Source organism: Entelurus aequoreus, linkage group LG22 (assembly GCF_033978785.1).
Source record: "Entelurus aequoreus isolate RoL-2023_Sb linkage group LG22, RoL_Eaeq_v1.1, whole genome shotgun sequence".
Lineage (NCBI taxonomy): Eukaryota > Metazoa > Chordata > Actinopteri > Syngnathiformes > Syngnathidae > Entelurus > Entelurus aequoreus.
This window is the reverse complement of record NC_084752.1, coordinates 15,197,383-15,215,471: the sequence shown is the minus strand read 5'-3', so window position 1 is coordinate 15,215,471 and position 18,089 is coordinate 15,197,383. Positions and strand designations below refer to the sequence as shown.

The following is an 18,089-nucleotide window of genomic DNA, read 5'->3' as shown; positions in this document are numbered from 1 at the left end:
GAAGGATAGACAGAAAATCAACAATACTATTAAACCTTGGACCTGTAACTACACGGTTAATGCTTTCCAGCTTGGCGAAGCTTAACAATGCTGTTGCTAACGACACCATTGAAGCTAACTTAGCTACGGGACCTCACAGAGCTATGCTAAAAACATTAGCTCTCCACCTACGCCAGCCCTCATCTGCTCATCAACACCCGTGCTCACCTGCGTTCCAGCGATCGACGGAGCGACAAAGGACTTCACCCGATCATTGATGCGGTCGGCGGCCAGCGTCGGATAGCGCGTCTGCTATCCAAGTCAAAGTCTTCCTGGTTGTGTTGCTGCAGCCAGCCGCTAATACACCGATCCCACCTACAGCTTTCTTCTTTGCAGTCTTCATTGTTCATTAAACAAATTGCAAAAGATTCACCAACATAGATGTCCAGAATACTGTGGAATTTTGCGATGAAAACAGAGCTTTTTGTATTGGATACAATGTGTCCGAATACTTCCGTTTATTATACGTCATCATACATAGACGTTTTCAACCGGAAGTTTCGCGGGAAATTTAAAATTGCACTTTATAAGTTAACCCGGCCGTATTGGCATGTGTTGCAATGTTAAGATGTCATCATTGATGTATACACTATCAGACTGCGTGGTCGGTAGTAGTGGGTTTCAGTAGGCCTTTAAAAAAAATTGACGTAGACACTGAAAAGGAGTGTTATTGTTTGTGCGGTGGCGCCATCTTTTGGAGACGTTCACTCATTGCAGGTATAGGTTCGTATAGCTCGGTTGGTAGAGCGGCCGTGCCAGCAACTTGAAGGTTGCAGGTTCGATCCCCGCTTCCGCCGTCGTAGTCACTGCCGTTGTGTCCTTGTGCAAGGCGCTTTACCCGCCTGCTCCCGGTGCCACCCACGCTGGTTTAAATGGAACTTAGATATTGGGTTTCACTATGTAAAAGCGCTTTGAGTCACTAGAGAATAGCGCTATATAAATATAATTCACTTCACTTCAGGTGCTGCGGGTTGAAAATGTACTCCCTGTTTCTTGTCTTGAGCCAGAAGGATATGCCATTCCGACTATAGCAGGGGTGTCGAACGTACGGCCAGGTTACGAACAGGTTTTATCCGGCCAGCGGGGTGAGTTTGCTAAGTATAAGAATGAGCTGAAATTTTTGAATGAAAGAAACTGCTGGTCACGGCGCTTGCGTAATCCCTCATGCCTTCTGCTGCGAGCTCGGCTGAAAACCTTCGCTGGTTGCAAAGCTGCAGGCAATCAGTAATCTTCACACCTGGGACTAATGAGGGCAGGCAGCATAAAGACCAGCGGACCCAAAGATCCAGTGCCGGAACGTAGTTCACTCCCGTAGTAAGCGCCCCGTCTCTGGCTTCGCTCCCGCGCACTTGATCTCTCTCTGTGCCTTCCCAGTTCCCGTGTCTTATGTCCTTTGTGTCTCCCGCAGTACTTTCCGTGTCTCCCGTGATCGAGCTGTGTGCCTCGACTTCCCTCTGGATTCCGGACTGCCGCCCTCGATATTCGACCCCTGCTTGGACACGGACCTCGTTGCTTCTCTCCTGCCCCCGACCGCTGGCCTGCCCACGGACTGCCTTCTCGCCTTGCCCCTTTGGTCTGACGAAGGATTCATCCAACACGCACACACAACAAACCCTGGTAACATTTACATGGTTAATTCTACACATCATTTTGCACCTACCACTTGGAGTAGCATACACATCCCACCAACTCATCAAGTTAAATAAACCAATTGAACTGATTCCTGCCGTGCTGTCGTCTTCTTCCCCGGCCGAACATAACACTGCTGTTCCAAATGTGTCCACTAGATGTCGCAATAGCAATTCTTTATATCTTTGTAGATGATGCTACATATGTAAAAAAAAAAATAAACCACATGTTTATAATTTGTAATTGTAATCTGTAATCTGATTTTGATATTATTTTTTGATCTTGATAGATTGAAAATGAACACCAAAGAGTTGACTGATGAACATTATCACATCATTTATTCAGAAAATATAAATAACGACAAATAAAGATAAAATACTATTAACCGCAACATGTAAGTGTAAAAAAAACCCAACACCATTATGATTTGTACAATTTCAGAAAGTGCGATAACTTTGACAACAGAACCCACGCCGAAGCTGTGGTGCTTCTGGAATGGTCTAGAGCAGTGGTCCCCAACCACCTATTGGTACCGCACAGGAAATTAAAAAAAATAAAAATAAAAAATGTTTTTTTTTTTTTTTTTATTAAATCTACATAAAAAACACAATATATACATTATATATCAATATAGATCAATACAGTCTGCAGGGATACAGTCCGTAAGCACACATGATTGAATTTCTTTATGGAAAAAAAAAATATATATATATATTTTTTTTTTAAATCCCCCCCCACCGGTCCGTGGGACAAATTTTCAAGCATTGACCGGTCCGCAGCTACAAAAAGGTTGGGGACCACTGGTCTAGAGACAGAAAAATGCATAATGCAAAAAAAAAGTGCATAGTCGACATATTATTATATATATGAAAAGATTTACTTCATTAAAAAAAAAAATGGCAGCAACCAAAATAAATCAATTGGATTCGTTTTAATCCGCCCCTTAAGTCATCTAGCAGCTACAAAATTATAAAATTACATTGCTGAAAAGACAAGGGGCCTGATTTACCAAGATCCAAATACCACGCGCTGAACAGTGTGTGCAATCTATAAAATAGTATGCACTATTAGTGGGCGTGTTGCGTGCAATCTACCAACATTGCACGTGCTATTCATAACTGCGGTGCGTATTTTTTGTGCGCTGAAGACGTGCTCATGAGCAGGATGCTGGACTTACTGTGTTCAAGATGCAAAAAATGCATACTTCAAGGAGTTTTTTTCATATAGGAAATATGTCAATGATATATATTCTAAATGATAAAACAAACGGCATTAAAAAAAAAAACATCTGCAGACACCAAAACACATAGATTGAAATTGTTTTAATCAGCCTCTTAACTCACCTAGGATGCAGTATACCACTATAAAAAGATTTTGCTGATTAGACAATATGTCTAGTATATTTTTTATTTCTGACAGACCTTGCAAATACGTTGACACACACACGTACACATTCTCTGTTCCACGTCGTTTTCAAACATGCTACAATCTCCAAAACCAGTAAAGTTGGCACGTTGTGTAAATGGTAAATAAAAACAATACAATGATTTGCAAATCCTTTTCAACGTATATTCAATTCAATAGACTGCAAGGACAAGATACTTAACGTTCGAACTGGAAAACGTTGTTATTTTTTGCAAATATTAGCTCATTCGGAATTTGATGCCTGCAACATGTTTCAAAAAAGCTGGCACAAGTGGCAAAAAAGACTGATAAAGTTGAGGAATGCTCATCAAACACTTATTTGGAACATCCCACAGGTGAACAGGCTAATTGGGAACAGGTGGGTGCCATGATTGGGTATAAAAGCAGCTTCCATGAAATGCTCAGTCATTCACAAACAAGGATGGGGCGAGGGTCACCACTTTGTGAACAAATGCGTGAGCAAATTGTTGAACAGTTTAAGAACAACATTTCTCAGCGAGCTATTGCAAGGAATTTAGGGATTTTACCATCTACGGTCCGTAACATCATCAAAGGGTTCAGAGAATCTGGAGAAATCACCGCACGTAAACGGTGATATTACCGACTTTCGATCCCTCAGTGGCATCAAAAAGCGACATCAGTGTGTAAAGAATATCACCACATGGGCTCAGGAACATTTCAGAAAACCACTGTGAGTAACTATAGTTTGTCACTACGTCTGTAAGTGCAAGTTAAAACTACTATGCAAAGCGAAAGCCATTTATCAACAACACCCAGAAATGCTGCCAGCTTCGCTGGGCCCGAGCTCATCTAAGATGGACTGATGCAAAGTGGAAAAGTGTTCTGTGGTCTGACGAGTCCACATTTCAAATTGCTTTTGGAAACTGTGGATGTCGTGTCCTCCGGAAAAAAGAGGAAAAGAACCATGCAGATTGTTATAGGCGCAAAGTTCAAAAGCCAGCATCTGTGATGGTATGGGGGTGTATTAGTGCCCAAGGCATGGGTAACTTACACATATGTGAAGGCACCACTAATGCTGAAAGGTACATACAGGTTTTGGAGCAACATATGTTGCCATCCAAGCAACGTTATCATGGGCGCCCCTGCTTATTTCAGCAAGACAATGCCAAGCCACGTGTTACAACAGCGTGGCTTTATAGTAAAATAGTGCGGATACTAGACTGGCCTACTTGTAGTCTAGACCTGTCTCCCATTGATTTGAAAATGTGTGGCATAATAAGAAGCCTCAAATACGACAACGGAGACCCCGAACTGTTGAACCACTTAAGCTGTACATCAAGCAAGAATGGGAAATAATTCCACCTGAAAAGCTTCAAAAGTTAGTCTCCTCAGTTCCCAAACGTTTACTGAGTGTTGTTAAAAGGAAAGGCCATGTAACACAGTGGTAAAAATGCCCCTGTGCCAACTTTTTTGCAATGTGTTGCTACCATTAAATTCTAAGTTAATGATTATTTGCAAAGAAAAAATACTTTTCTCAGTTCCAACATTAAATATCTTGTCTTTGCAGTCTATTCAATTGAATATAAGTTGAAAAGGATTTGCAAATCATTGTATTCTGTTTTTATTTAGGAATTACTCAACGTGCCAACTTGACTGGTTTTGGGTTTTGTGAATAAAACGCAAAATAGTGATCGCAAAACGGTGATGAGTGTTGATAAATATATATAACATATTTAGCTAATCAGCATATACCCTGCATATAAATGAAGACGGAGACGCAAAATGGATAGCACTCCTTATCCGTCTCACTTAACAGACGCAATCCACTTTGCACATGTTTAGTAGATCAACTTTGCGGTTTGCTTGTTTTCAGAACACGCAAACCTTTAGTACAGCAGGCCCATTATGTGTAATATTTTTATTTCTGATGGTCCAAATATGTTGACATGCACACAGACCGATGAGTCTCTTTCCCTGGTATGTCTTTGCAGCAGGATCACCTCCTTTCTCCGAGCTATTTCGCGACGGTGTCAGTTTGCGCGCAGATTTCAGTCTCAATAAATCACATTGCGAGTGCTAAATGATTATATTTGCATCTCTATTGAGTGTGCTCTGATAATCAGCATATATTCTGCATAGTCATGAAGACAGACGCTATAAAAATGTTTGATAACAAAAAACAAAAACGAGCACATCTTCTAGTTGAGGTGTGAACGCTGGGTGATGATGATTAAGTGTCAACAAAACAGCATGCAAAAAAGAACGAACCGAAGATAGTATGTCAGCACTTTATGTATGACATATTTTGAAATGGATATGATAAACAGGAGCACCGAAGGAGGATCTTGCACAGGGCGCCATTAAAGCTAGAACCGCGACCGTACATAGTATATATATATATATATATATATATATATATATATATATATATATATATATATATATATATATATATATATATATATATTTTTTTTTTTTTTTTAGGGATCGTTTTAATGTGAAGCTAAATAGTTAGTCTACACTCTTATTATATCAAAATGTTGTTATTTGTTTATGTTGTTGCTTAGTCTATATTCTGCATGACTTATACGTTATACAGTTGATTGAAGTGAATTGAAGTGAATTATATTTATATAGCGCTTTTCTCTAGTGACTCAAAGCGCTTTACATAGTGAAAACCCAATATCTAAGTTACATTTAAACCAGTGTGGGTGGCACTGAGAGCAGGTGGGTAAAGTGTCTTGCCCAAGGACACAACGGCAGTGACTAGGATGGCGGAAGCGGGGATCGAACCTGCAACCGTCAGGTTGATGGCACGGCCACTCTACCAACCGAGCTATACCGCATCACGCTTCACAGATTTTTTTTCTAATAAAACGTTCTAATAAAACCTCCATCAATGTTTTGTAAACATGCTGTAAGTATATACGCAAATTAGTAAAAGGCACAATCATAATAACATGTCATATTTACGTATTCTGGTCATGTTAAGAATACGGCGGCGCATTGATTAGAGACGCATCACGCATTTTCTTCAACAACTATTACTACTAGGGTTGTACGGTATACCGGTATAAGTATAGTACCGCGATACTAATGAATCATATTCGGTACTATACCCCCTCTAAAACGTACCATTCCCCAATGCCCCCGCACCCCTGTTGTCGTCACGTCGTGTCATTGCTGGTTTACGAGCAGACGAGCATGTTCGGCAGCGCACAATCACAGGGTACTTACAAGCAGACACAGTGTGTAGACAGAAAAGGGAGAACGGACGCATTTTGGCGTAAAAACTAACGATAAAGGTGAAGTTATAACACTGAAACGCCCTCAGGAAGAGGTGCTTTAAGACATGGCTAGCTAGCTAGCGGCTAAAGTCCATCCGCAGTCGGCAGTGTTTAAGCTACTTCTAAATCACTAATCCTGGTCTCCATGGTGACAAATAAAGTAAGTTTCTTACAAGTATCATCCCTGCAGGACGAGGAATAGCTAAACATGCTTCACTACACACCGTAGCTCACCGGCGTCACAATGTAAACAAACGCCATTGGTGGATCTACACCTAACATCCACTGTAATGACACCAAGTACAGGAGCATATCTAGTCGATGCTACCATGATTACATCGATATTTTTTTAGCATCACAACATTTTATTTTGTTTTTAAAAATGTATATAATGTTTATAAACTCAGGAAATACGTCCCTGGACACATAGGAGGACTTAAATTATAACCAATGTATGATCCTGTAACGACTTGATATCGGATTGATACCCAAATTTGTGGTACAATCCAAAACTAATGTAAAGTATCAAACAACAGAAGAATAAGTGATTATTAAATTTTAACAGAAGTGTAGATAGAACATGTTTAAAGAGAAAGTAAGCAGATATTAAGAGTAAATGAACAAGTAGATTAATTATTCATTTTCTACCACTTGTCCTTAATAATGTTGACAAAATAATAGAATGGAAAAATGACACAATATGTTACTGCATATGTCAGCAGACTAAATTAGGAGCCTTTGTTTGTTTACTTACTAATAAAAGACAAGTTGTCTTGTATGTTCACTATTTTATTTAAGGGCAAACTTGCAATAAGAAACATATGTTTGATGTACCCTAAGATTTTTTGTTAAAATAAAACCAATAATGCAATTTATTTTGTGGTCCCCTTTATTCAGAAAAGTACCGAAAATTACCAAAATGCATTTGGTACCGGTACCGGTACCAAAATATTGGTATCGGCACAACACTAATTACTACTAATCATGACAGACTACATGAGAGCCAACAACTAGATTAGATTAGATTAGATTAGATTAGATTGGATTAGATTAGACAAACTTTATTAATCAACAAGGGAAATTGTTCCACACAGTAGCTAAATTACAAAGGATGGAAAGGATAATGCAGGTAGACTAAAAATGTACCATAGTAGCAATATAAAATATAGCATATATGTAATATTCACATATTATATATATATACGGTATATAATATGTACTGATATATTATAGTATAATATTATATTATATGTTTATAAAATATATACAATATATAACAAATCCCAATTACCATGTATAATATTACAACTACTACTCAAAGTTTTGAGAACCCGTGTTTTACTGTATATAAATAAAAAAACGATATATTATAAACGCTAGATGTTTTGCTTGTAAATGACACTTAATGCACTCAATCTCCCAATGATACATCGGACTGTAAGCAATCATTCCGCTCAAGTCTTTCTCAGAGTTGATTTGAAAATAGGAAAGTGGTTATAGTTTGCCCCCTAGCTAACAGAAGAAACACAGCTCGTGCTGGCTGAGCAGGGGAAAAAAAAAAAAAAAAAAAAAAGACAAAACACCGCCTGAGTGGAGGCAGCTGCAGATGAGCAAATAAAGCATTCAATATTTATGACGGAAATTAAAACCAGATAAAGATGTCACATATTACTGCGTGCCCCGCCCTCCTCTCCTCACTCCCGGGCCTCTGGTCCTGTCTCTGGTAGTCACAACTCTCCACACTCTCAGTGAAAGAGACGCATTATTCCTTTCCAGGCCTATGTCTTCAAAGACAGTAATGAATGCAATGCAGTGACCCAGAAAATGGACTTTAGAGAAGGAGAGGGGGGGAAAAAAAAAAAAAAAAAGCAATCTTGCGTTAGTGGCGGAGCATTATCACTTTACTCCCCTCCCCTCGTCCTCTTCCCTACTGGGCGATGTGTGTGTGTGTGTGTGTGTGTGTGTGTGTGTGTGTGTGTGTGCACCTGCTATTATGTGTGTGTCTCAAAGGGCTTATGTGCCTGAGTGCATTCATGTGAATTTGTATGCACACTTGCCTCTGATTGTGTGTGTGTGTGTGTGTGTGTGTGTGTGTGTGTGTGTGTGTGTGTGTGTGTGTGTGTGTGTGTGTGTGTGTGTGTGTGTGTGTGTGTGTGCATGCAGATACAGTGTGTGCATGCCAACCAGTGGGTGAGCTAAAGTCTCAATCAAGAGAGAATGGGCGCCGGCTGACAGGCAGGCCCATTGTGGGGTTAATTAAACACTTCAGGTTTAACACCCCATCCCTGTCGTTAACCCAAACACTGGCTCATCACTCATCCCCGCCACACTTCAGTTAGAGAGCAGCACGGGAGGCGGGCGGCGGAAGGGCCACAATGGAGACGTCAGTGCGGCCGACGCGGCGTGTGAGGGAGATGGTGGAGGTAGAAGAGGCTTTTTTTTTTTCTTCTTTATAGTGGATAAAATAAGGTGGCGTATTGGATCAGGGGTGTCAAACGTACGGCCCGCGGGCAGGTTTTATCCGGATGAGTTCACCAAGTATAAAAATGAGGGGACATTTTTGAATGAAAGAAACTGCTGTTCTAAATGTGTCCACTGGATGTCGCAATAGCAATTATTTGTATCTGTGTAGATGATGCTATATATACTATATTGCCTAAAGTATTTGGCCACCTGCCTTTACCCACATATTAACTTGAAGTGCCATCCCATGGAATTGCCCAAAACCTTTTGCAGCTTCAATTCTTCTAGGAAGGCTGTCCACAAGGTTGCGGAGTGTGTTTAATTTAGGAATTTTCCACAATTCTTCCAAAAGCGCATTGGTGAGGTCACACACTGATGTTGGTCGAGAAGGCCTAGCTCTTAGTCTCCGTTCTAATTCATCCCAAAGGTGTTCTATCGGGTTCAGGTCAGGACTCTGTGCAGGCCAGTCAAGTTCATCCACACCAGACTCCGTCATCCATGTCTTTATGGACCTTGCTTTGTGCACTGGTGCACAGTCATGTTGGAAGAGGAAGGGGCCCTGTCACGCCAAATTTCTTCCCCCTACAAACCCCCCCCCCCATTTACTTCCGGGGTCATTTCCTCTTACCTCATTTCCTCTTACTTACGTCATTTCCTCTTCTCCGTCCTGTACGGTAGTCAAATGTGCAATGAGTATTTGTTCACATATGCATTCCCAAAGAACTAAAAAAAACGAATAAATTTAGTTTTAATAAAGTTTGATAACATTGATTGATAATGAATTAACTTATTGTACACTGTTATTCATTTCCGCATATGTCCACGAGTCAAATGTGCAGTTAGGAATATCCTCAAATTAATTTGTCCGATTAATACTTGTCCGATCAATACAGACGTTTTGTAAACGCTATATTATAAAAAATAAATAAAAAAAAACAAAAACCAGTATCCTTCCAGCGACGGGCAGTCAAAGCCGAAGTGCTATCGATCGCTGTCAATGACGTAAGAGGAAATTACGTAAGTAAGAGGAAATGACGTAAGAGGAAATGACCCCAGAAGTAAATGGGGGGGGGGGGGGGGGGTTTGTAGGGGGAAGAAATTTGGCGTGACAGCCCGCTCCAAACTGTTCCCACAAGTTTGGGAGCATGGAATTGTCCAAAAAGTTTTGGTATCCTGGAGCATTCCAAGTTCCTTTCACTACCAAGGGGCCAAGCCCAACCCCTGAAAAACAACCCCACACCATAATTCCTCCTCTACCAAATTTCACACTCGGCACAATGCAGTCCGAAATGTAGCGTTCTCCTGGCAACCTCCAAACCCAGACTCGTCCATCAGATTGCCAGATGGAAAAGCGTGATTCATCACTGTAGTGCTCTAGAGTCCAGTGGCGACGTGCTTTACACCACTGCATCCCACGTTTTGCATTGGACTTGGTGATGTATGGCTTAGATGCAGCTGCTCGGCCATGGAAACCCATTCCATGAAGCTCTCTGCGTACTGTATGTGGGCTAATAGGAAGGTCACATGAAGTTTGGAGCTCTGTAGCAACTGACTGTGCAGAAAGTCTTTGCACTATGCGCTTCAGCATCCGCTGACCCCTCTCTGTCAGTTTACGTGGCCTACCACTCGGTGGCTGAGTTGCTGTTGTTCCCAAACTCTTCACTTTTTCTATAATAAAGTTGACTTTGAAATATTTAGGAGCGAGGAAATTTCACGACTGGATTTGTTGCACAGGTGGCATCCTATGACAGTTCCACGCTGGAATCCACTGAGCTCCTAAAAGCGGCCCATTCTTTTTACAAATGTTTGTAGAAACAGTCTCCATGCCTAAGTGCTTGATTTTATACACCTGTGGCCGGCCAAGTGATTAGGACACCTGATTCTGATCATTTGGATGGGTGGCCAAATACTTTTGGCAATAAAGTGTGTGTAAAAAAATATGCACATGATTTTAGTACATCAGTCGAGGAAAATGAGCAAACTACATAAATAACATCCTGCAATTTGATTATGCATTCTCATGGATATTAATCCACCGCACCTGTTCAAGAAGTCGCATTAATGGTAAGAAATATTTTATTCATTATTGATTAGCTTCAGAATAACAATGTTGTTAAAAAGAATACGAGACTTATTATACTCTAAAAATATTGGTCTTATTTAAAAATGCACACATTTAGTTGTATTCAGTGTTAAAAAATATTATATGACTCTCACGGAAATACATTTTAAAAATATTTGGCTTTCATGGCTCTCTCAGCCAAAAAGATTCCCCGACCCCTGTTGTAGATGATGCTACATATGTCAAACAAAAAATTACCACATGATGTTAGTGCATCAGTCGAGGAAAATGAGCAAACTACATAAATAACATTCTGTAATTTGATTTTTATATTATTTTTCTATCTCTATACATTGAAAATGAACACCAATGAGTTGACTGATGAACATTATCACATCATTCATTCAGAAAGTATAAATAACAACAAATAGAGATAGAATACTATTAAACGCAACATGTAAGTAAAAAAAAAACCCAACAACATTTTGATTTGTACATTTTCAGAATGTGCTTGTTCTATTGTTCAACAAAGAAAACAATCTGAAGTTGTCTTTATTTTTAAGTTATCGTGCCGTGATTTTACCAGTCTGGCCCACTTGGGAGTAGATGTTTCTCCATGTGGCCCCCGATCTAAAATGAGTTTGACACCCCTGATATAGATGGTGATTAGGAAACTATTTTTATCTTCAAAAATAGTCTGTTTTTTTCCACAGGGAGCACATGTCATTTACCCAAAATACCCAGTAATAATTAACAAAAGTGATTGTAAAGCATAAAAAAAACCAGGCAGCATAATAATTAAGGATATTGTTAGGATTTTATTGATACCTATATCAATATTGCTTATCGATACCGGTTTTATCGGTACGCTTATCCGTACTGAATTTAATTGGTGTAAATAAAAATGTAAACATCATTACTTTTTATCAGCATTTTTATTAGCACTAGAGGTAGTACACCACCAACATCATGTAACACAGGGGTAGGGAACCTATGGCTCTCGAGCTAGATGTGGCTCTTTTGATGACCGCACCTGGCTCTCAGATAAATCTTAGCTGACATTGCTTAACACCATAAGTAATGATTAGTTCCGCTGGTAATCGTAGTGTTAAAAATAACGTTCAAAATATAAAACATTCTCATGCATTTTAATCCATCCGTCCGTTTTCTACCGCACCTGTTCAAGAAGTCGCATTAATGGTAAGAAGTATTTTATTTTATTAATGGTTAGATTCAGAATAGCAATGTTATTAAAAAGAATACGAGACTTATTATACTCTAAAAATGTTGGTCTTACTTAAAAATGCATGCATTTAGTTGTATTCAGTGTTAAAAAATGTTGTATGGCTCTCGCGGAAATACATTTAAAAATATTTGGCTTTCATGGCTCTCTCAGTCAAAAAGGTTCCCGACCCCTGATGTAACGCCTCAAAGCACGGAAGTATTTTAATACCTGTTTTTTTAAGTCCTAAACAAGTCAACTATGTGTGCAATGCAAGGTGCAATGCAGTTGTTATGTCACCTTGGCAAGACCACACAGATCCATCACCATGTTTCATCACAATTACACTGAAAATAATATGTATGCATGGCACAGATCTTTTACACGATACATCATACCAAATGTACCATATAAAACAATACCATTAATTAGCTGTAAATGTTTCTGTGTAATGTGTACCGTATTTTCTGGACCATAGGGCGCACCGGATTATAAGGCGCACTGCCGATGAGTGGGTCTAGTCAGGTCTTTTTTCATACAAAAGGCGCACTGGATTATAAGGCGCATTAAAGGGGTCAGGTTATGATTTTTTTTCTAAATGTAAAACACTTCCTTGTGGTCTACATAACATGTAATGGTGGTTCTTTGGTCAAAATGTTGCATAGATGATGTTTTACAGATCATCTTCAAGCCGCTTTCTGACAGTCGCTTCAGGATGCGCCTTTTTGTGGGCGGTCTTATTTACGTGGCTCACCTTAGGCAGCGTCTTCTCCCCATCATAGCGGTGTAGCGTGCAAGGACGGGAGTGGAAGAAGTGTCAAAAGATGGAGCTAACTGTTTTAATGACATTCAGACTTTACTTCAATCAATAACGGAGCAGCATCTCCTCATCCGGGGCTCACTAGTGCAAAACCGTCCGACCGCAACTCTCTAATAACTAAAGTTCCTTGGGTGATTAATGTAAACTCACTACACCGGTAGTTTTTAGCACTTCCATAGCGAGATATAAGTTAGAACTTTACACTACTTTATATTAGAAATGGCAACAGCGGAGGATGAATGTCACACAACAAGAATATAGAGAAAAAGAAGAAGCTTATCGACTACAGTGGCGGACGTGCGCACATTTTCAGGACTTATGCAGATCCCAAATACACATCAGCAGGTACCAGAAGGTAAGAAAAGTTGGTTTTGCATAATATTGTGAAACAAAACGCCAAATAATATCTCTGCTAATGGGTGCCATTTTGCGGTCCTTATACACACACCATAGTAATACTTGTATCTCTGACTACGGTAACCGTAATGGGCCGAAAATCCATCAAGCGGTGCGACTTCAAAGTCATACTAAAACATTTTGACAGATTTTTGAGTGCCGTGTGTAATCTTCTTTATTGTCAATGGAACATTTAAAGTTTTGGTGTTGTTTACTGGCGTCATATTGCAGTCTACACGTATCTCTTACCATCTACTGGTCACACTTATCATTACACCATGTACCAAATTGTTTTGAGGTCGGTAAGTACAACCAGAATTATTCCGTACATTAGGCACACCGGGTTATAAGGCGCACTGTCGAGTTTTGAGGAAAATAAATGATTTTAAGTGCGCCTTATAATCCGAAAATACGGTACTACATAAATAAAAAGAACCAATGATTATTATTTTTTAATTTTTTTGACTTGATTAATTTTAGCCTGTGAATTACTGGATTGCTAGGAAGACGGTTGATGAGTAGCGGTAGCAGCGGTCGTGAGTAAAGAGTGTTCCCCTCAAACAGACACTAACTCTTATTAGTGTGCGTGATTTTAAAGGGACTTTTGTGGAGGAAATATTGTTGTTTGACAAACTTTTGTGTGGTGTTGCTTCCTTATTTGTGATTATTCCAAGCTGATTATCAGGTCCTACCCGTGTCTTTTTAATGCGTTGCAGCGGCACCTTAAGTGAATGTGACGGCATGTCATAATTACGACGGTAAGGGGGATTTTTTTAAAAATACCGATAGCAGTGTCATGAGTCCAGAATCCTAAGGTACATACAGGTTTTGGAGCAACATATGTTGCCATCCAAGCAACGTATTTTTCATGGACGCCCCTGCTTATTTCAGCAAGACAATGCCAAGCCCCATTCTGCACGTAGTAAAAGAGTGTGGGTACTAGACTGGCCTGCCTGTAGTCCAGACCTGTCTCCCATTGAAAATGTGTGGCGCATTATGAAGCCTAAAATACCACAATGGAGAACCCGGACTGTTGAACAACTTAAGCTGTACATCAAGCAAGAATGGGAAAGAATTCCACCTGAAAAGCTTCAAAAATTGGTCTCCTCAGTTCCCAAATGTTTACTGAGTGTTGTTAAAAGGAAAGGCCATGTAACACAGTGGTAAAAAAAGCCCTTGTGCCAACTTTTTTGCAATGTGTTGCTGCCATTAAATTCTAAATTAATGATTATTTGCACAAAAAAAACATGTTTCTCAGTTTGAACATTAAATATCTTGTCTTTGCAGTCTATTCAATTGAATATACGTTGAAAAGGATTTGCAAATCATTGTATTCTGTTTTTATTTACGGTTTACACAAAGTGCCAACTTCACTGGTTTGGGGTTTTGTACATCCCTTATACTAATAATAGAGCAACATATGAGGTAAGTGCAAGTGCAAGATGGCCCCTGCCTTGGCTCAAGCGTTATATTCTCCAGTCAACTTTCTTCCAATCCAGCGTCCAAACTTGAACACAAGTTAATAAAATGATCGTAAATGAATCGAGGCGATCAGTGTGGATTATGTAGACAGCTGGCCAAATCAACCCTTTGACGATCATTTATTTTCCATGGAGCATATTTAGGGCGTAAACCTGGATTGTCTTTCTATGCATTTAGCTTGTTGGCTTACTGTGTTGCATGTGAACTGTCAGGATCCACCATGACAGTTTGGACTGAAGGTTATTATTATTATACAGTTTTGGCGTTATTTCCATTTCCGGCGCTCTTAATTTTGTCACGAGGGGGTTTTGCGGCTCACTTCGGGGTCGTTCTCCCGGGAATGCAGAACGGACAACTCCGGACGACAGCGTGAGGTAGGAGATGATTTTAATCTTCTCAAGAATTGTCGGCAGGGCATGATGTAAACAAACAAACTATGGCGTGGAACGAACACGAAACTGTGGCATGAAACAAACCGCATAAACTATGGCTCGAACAAACACGAAACTGTGGCATGAAACAAACAGCATAAACTATGGCATGGAACAAACACAAAACTGTGGCATGAAACAAACAGCATAAACTATGGCGTGGAACAAACACGAAACTGTGGCATGAAACAAACAGCAAAAACTCTGGCTTGGAACAAACACGAAACTGTGGCATGAAACAAACAGCATAAACTATGGCCTGGAACAAACACGAAACTGTGGCATGAAACAAACAGCATAAACTATGGCTTGGAACAAACACGAAACTGTGGCATGAAACAAACAGCAAAAACTATGGCTTGGAACAAACACGAAACTGTGGCAAGAAACAAACCGCATAAACTATGGCGTGGAACAAACACAAAACTGTGGCATGAAACAAACAGCATAAACTATGGCGTGGAACAAACACGAAACTGTGGCATGAAACAAACAGCAAAAACTATGGCTTGGAACAAACACGAAACTGTGGCATGAAACAAACAGCATAAACTATGGCCTGGAACAAACACGAAACTGTGGCATGAAACAAACAGCATAAACTATGGCGTGGAACAAACACGAAACTGTGGCATGAAACAAACAGCATAAACTATGGCGCAGAACAAACACGAAACTGTGGCATGAAACAAACAGCATAAACTATGGCTTGGAACAAACACGAAACTGTGGCATGAAACAAACAGCATAAACTATGGCTTGGAACAAACACGAAACTGTGGCATGAAACAAACAGCATAAACTATGGCGTGGAACAAACACAAAACGGTGGCATGAAACAAACAGCATAAACTATGGCGTGGAACAAACACAAAACTGTGGCATGAAACAAACAGCATAAACTATGGCTTGGAACAAACACGAAACTGTGGCATGAAACAAATAGCATAAACTATGGCTTGGAACAAACACATACTTGCCAACCCTCCCGTTTTTAGCAGGAGAATCCCGGTATTCAGCGCCTCTCCCGACAACCTCCCGGCATAGATTTTCTCCCGTCAAACTCCCGGTATTCAGCCGGAGCTGGAGGCCACGCCCCCTCCAGCTCAATGCGGACCTGAGACTGAGTGGGGACAGCCTGTTCTCACGTCCGCTTTCCCACAATATAAACAGCTTGCCTGCCCAATGGCGTCATACCATCCAGAGCTTTTAGAGAGTAGAGTTCACAACTGCGCACACAACAAGGAGACGAAGCAGAAGAACGAGGAAATTACAGACATGGCAACGCCGTCGACGAGCAAGATGAAGAAATACGCTTGCAAGTTCCAAAACGAATGGAAACAAGAATTTCAGTTCATCCAGGACAGTTCGAAGGGGAAGGTGTATGTTGCCTGTAAATTTTGTAGAACAGACTTCTCCATTGAACACGGTGGCCGAAATGATATACTCATCATGAACGGAGAAGTTAAACAGGACAATACTGCCATCTAATGGATAGCCACCGGAACACTGAAATTCAAGTATTTTTTTTTCTTTTTTCTATGTAAATAAAATATATATATATATATATATATATATATATATATATATATATATATATATATATATATATATATATATATATATATATATATATATATATATATATATATATATATATAGCTAGATTTCACTGAAAGTCAAGTATATATATGTATATATATATACATATATATATATATATATATATATATATATATATATATATATATATATATATATATATATATATATATATATATATATATATATGAAATATATATGAAATACTCGAGTTGGTGAATTCTAGCTGTAAATAACCACGCCCCCCGCCCCCAACCCCCCCACACCTCCCGATATTGGAGGTCTCAAGGTTGGCAAGTATGAACAAACACGAAACTGTGGCATGAAACAAACAGCATAAACTATGGCTTGGAACAAACACGAAACTGTGGCATGAAACAAATAGCATAAACTATGGCTTGGAACAAACACGAAACTGTGGCATGAAACAAATAGCATAAACTATGTCTTGGAACAAACACGAAATTGTGGCGTGAAATAAACACGACTTACGTGGACACGGCATGAATCGAACAATGACACGACTGACTGGCAAAGGCAGGCTTAAATAATGCCTCTGATTAGTGCTCGCGAAGCAGGTGAGCGGGCGAACACTAATCAGAGCCAGGTGGAAATAATGAGTAACCATGGTAACCAAACCAAACTCAGAGATGTCACAAACAGGAACTAAAAGAGTCCAAAGCTAACAGAAAATAACAAAAACACAATCCGGACCACGGATCATGACAATTTTTAGTTTCCACTTACACTGTGAATCTTTTGCCTGCCACTGAGTGCTGGCTCCCACACCTGTCCCTGATTGGCCATCAGGACACACCTGTCACTGGTTGCCAATCAGAGTGTTCTTATACGGACAGCGCTGGATCATTTAATTATTTTATGGCTTTTCTACCTAGACAGGTGTGGCTGAAACTGCATAAATTGACAACAGTGCTAAGGTAAGCCCACATTTTTTTATGAAACCTATGGCACCAAATCTTCTAACCTAGTAGTTCTCAACCTTTTTTCAGTTTGCACACTATTGCAGCTGACTAATGAGGGGCGGCGCACTCCCTGGACTGGTCTGCAGCCAATCGTGGGGCACATATAAATAAACTCCTTAGTCTCTAATAAACTAGACATGGATAATTATGGGTGTAGAATGACCTACTTTTAACAGTAATATACTTCTTAGAAGGCAAGTCACCTTACACGAAAACCTCCAATATTTCCTAACTATACTACAAGATTAAGGATAAGTTACTAGTTGTATCCTTAAATGGGGAACTGT

The 18,089-nt window shown here is 39.8% G+C and overlaps 1 protein-coding gene across 1 annotated transcript in view; it reads right to left on the bottom strand.

Annotated features, from left to right (window-relative positions):
- The window catches only part of slc2a15b (solute carrier family 2 member 15b), a 124,642-nt gene extending 107,028 nt beyond the window's left edge, over nt 1–17,614 (bottom strand). The window contains exon 1 of the mRNA XM_062033285.1: nt 17,567–17,614. The gene's annotated coding sequence lies outside the window, so the exon portion shown is untranslated. The remainder of the gene's footprint in view (nt 1–17,566) is intronic.
- Nucleotides 17,615–18,089: the final 475 nt, after the last annotated feature.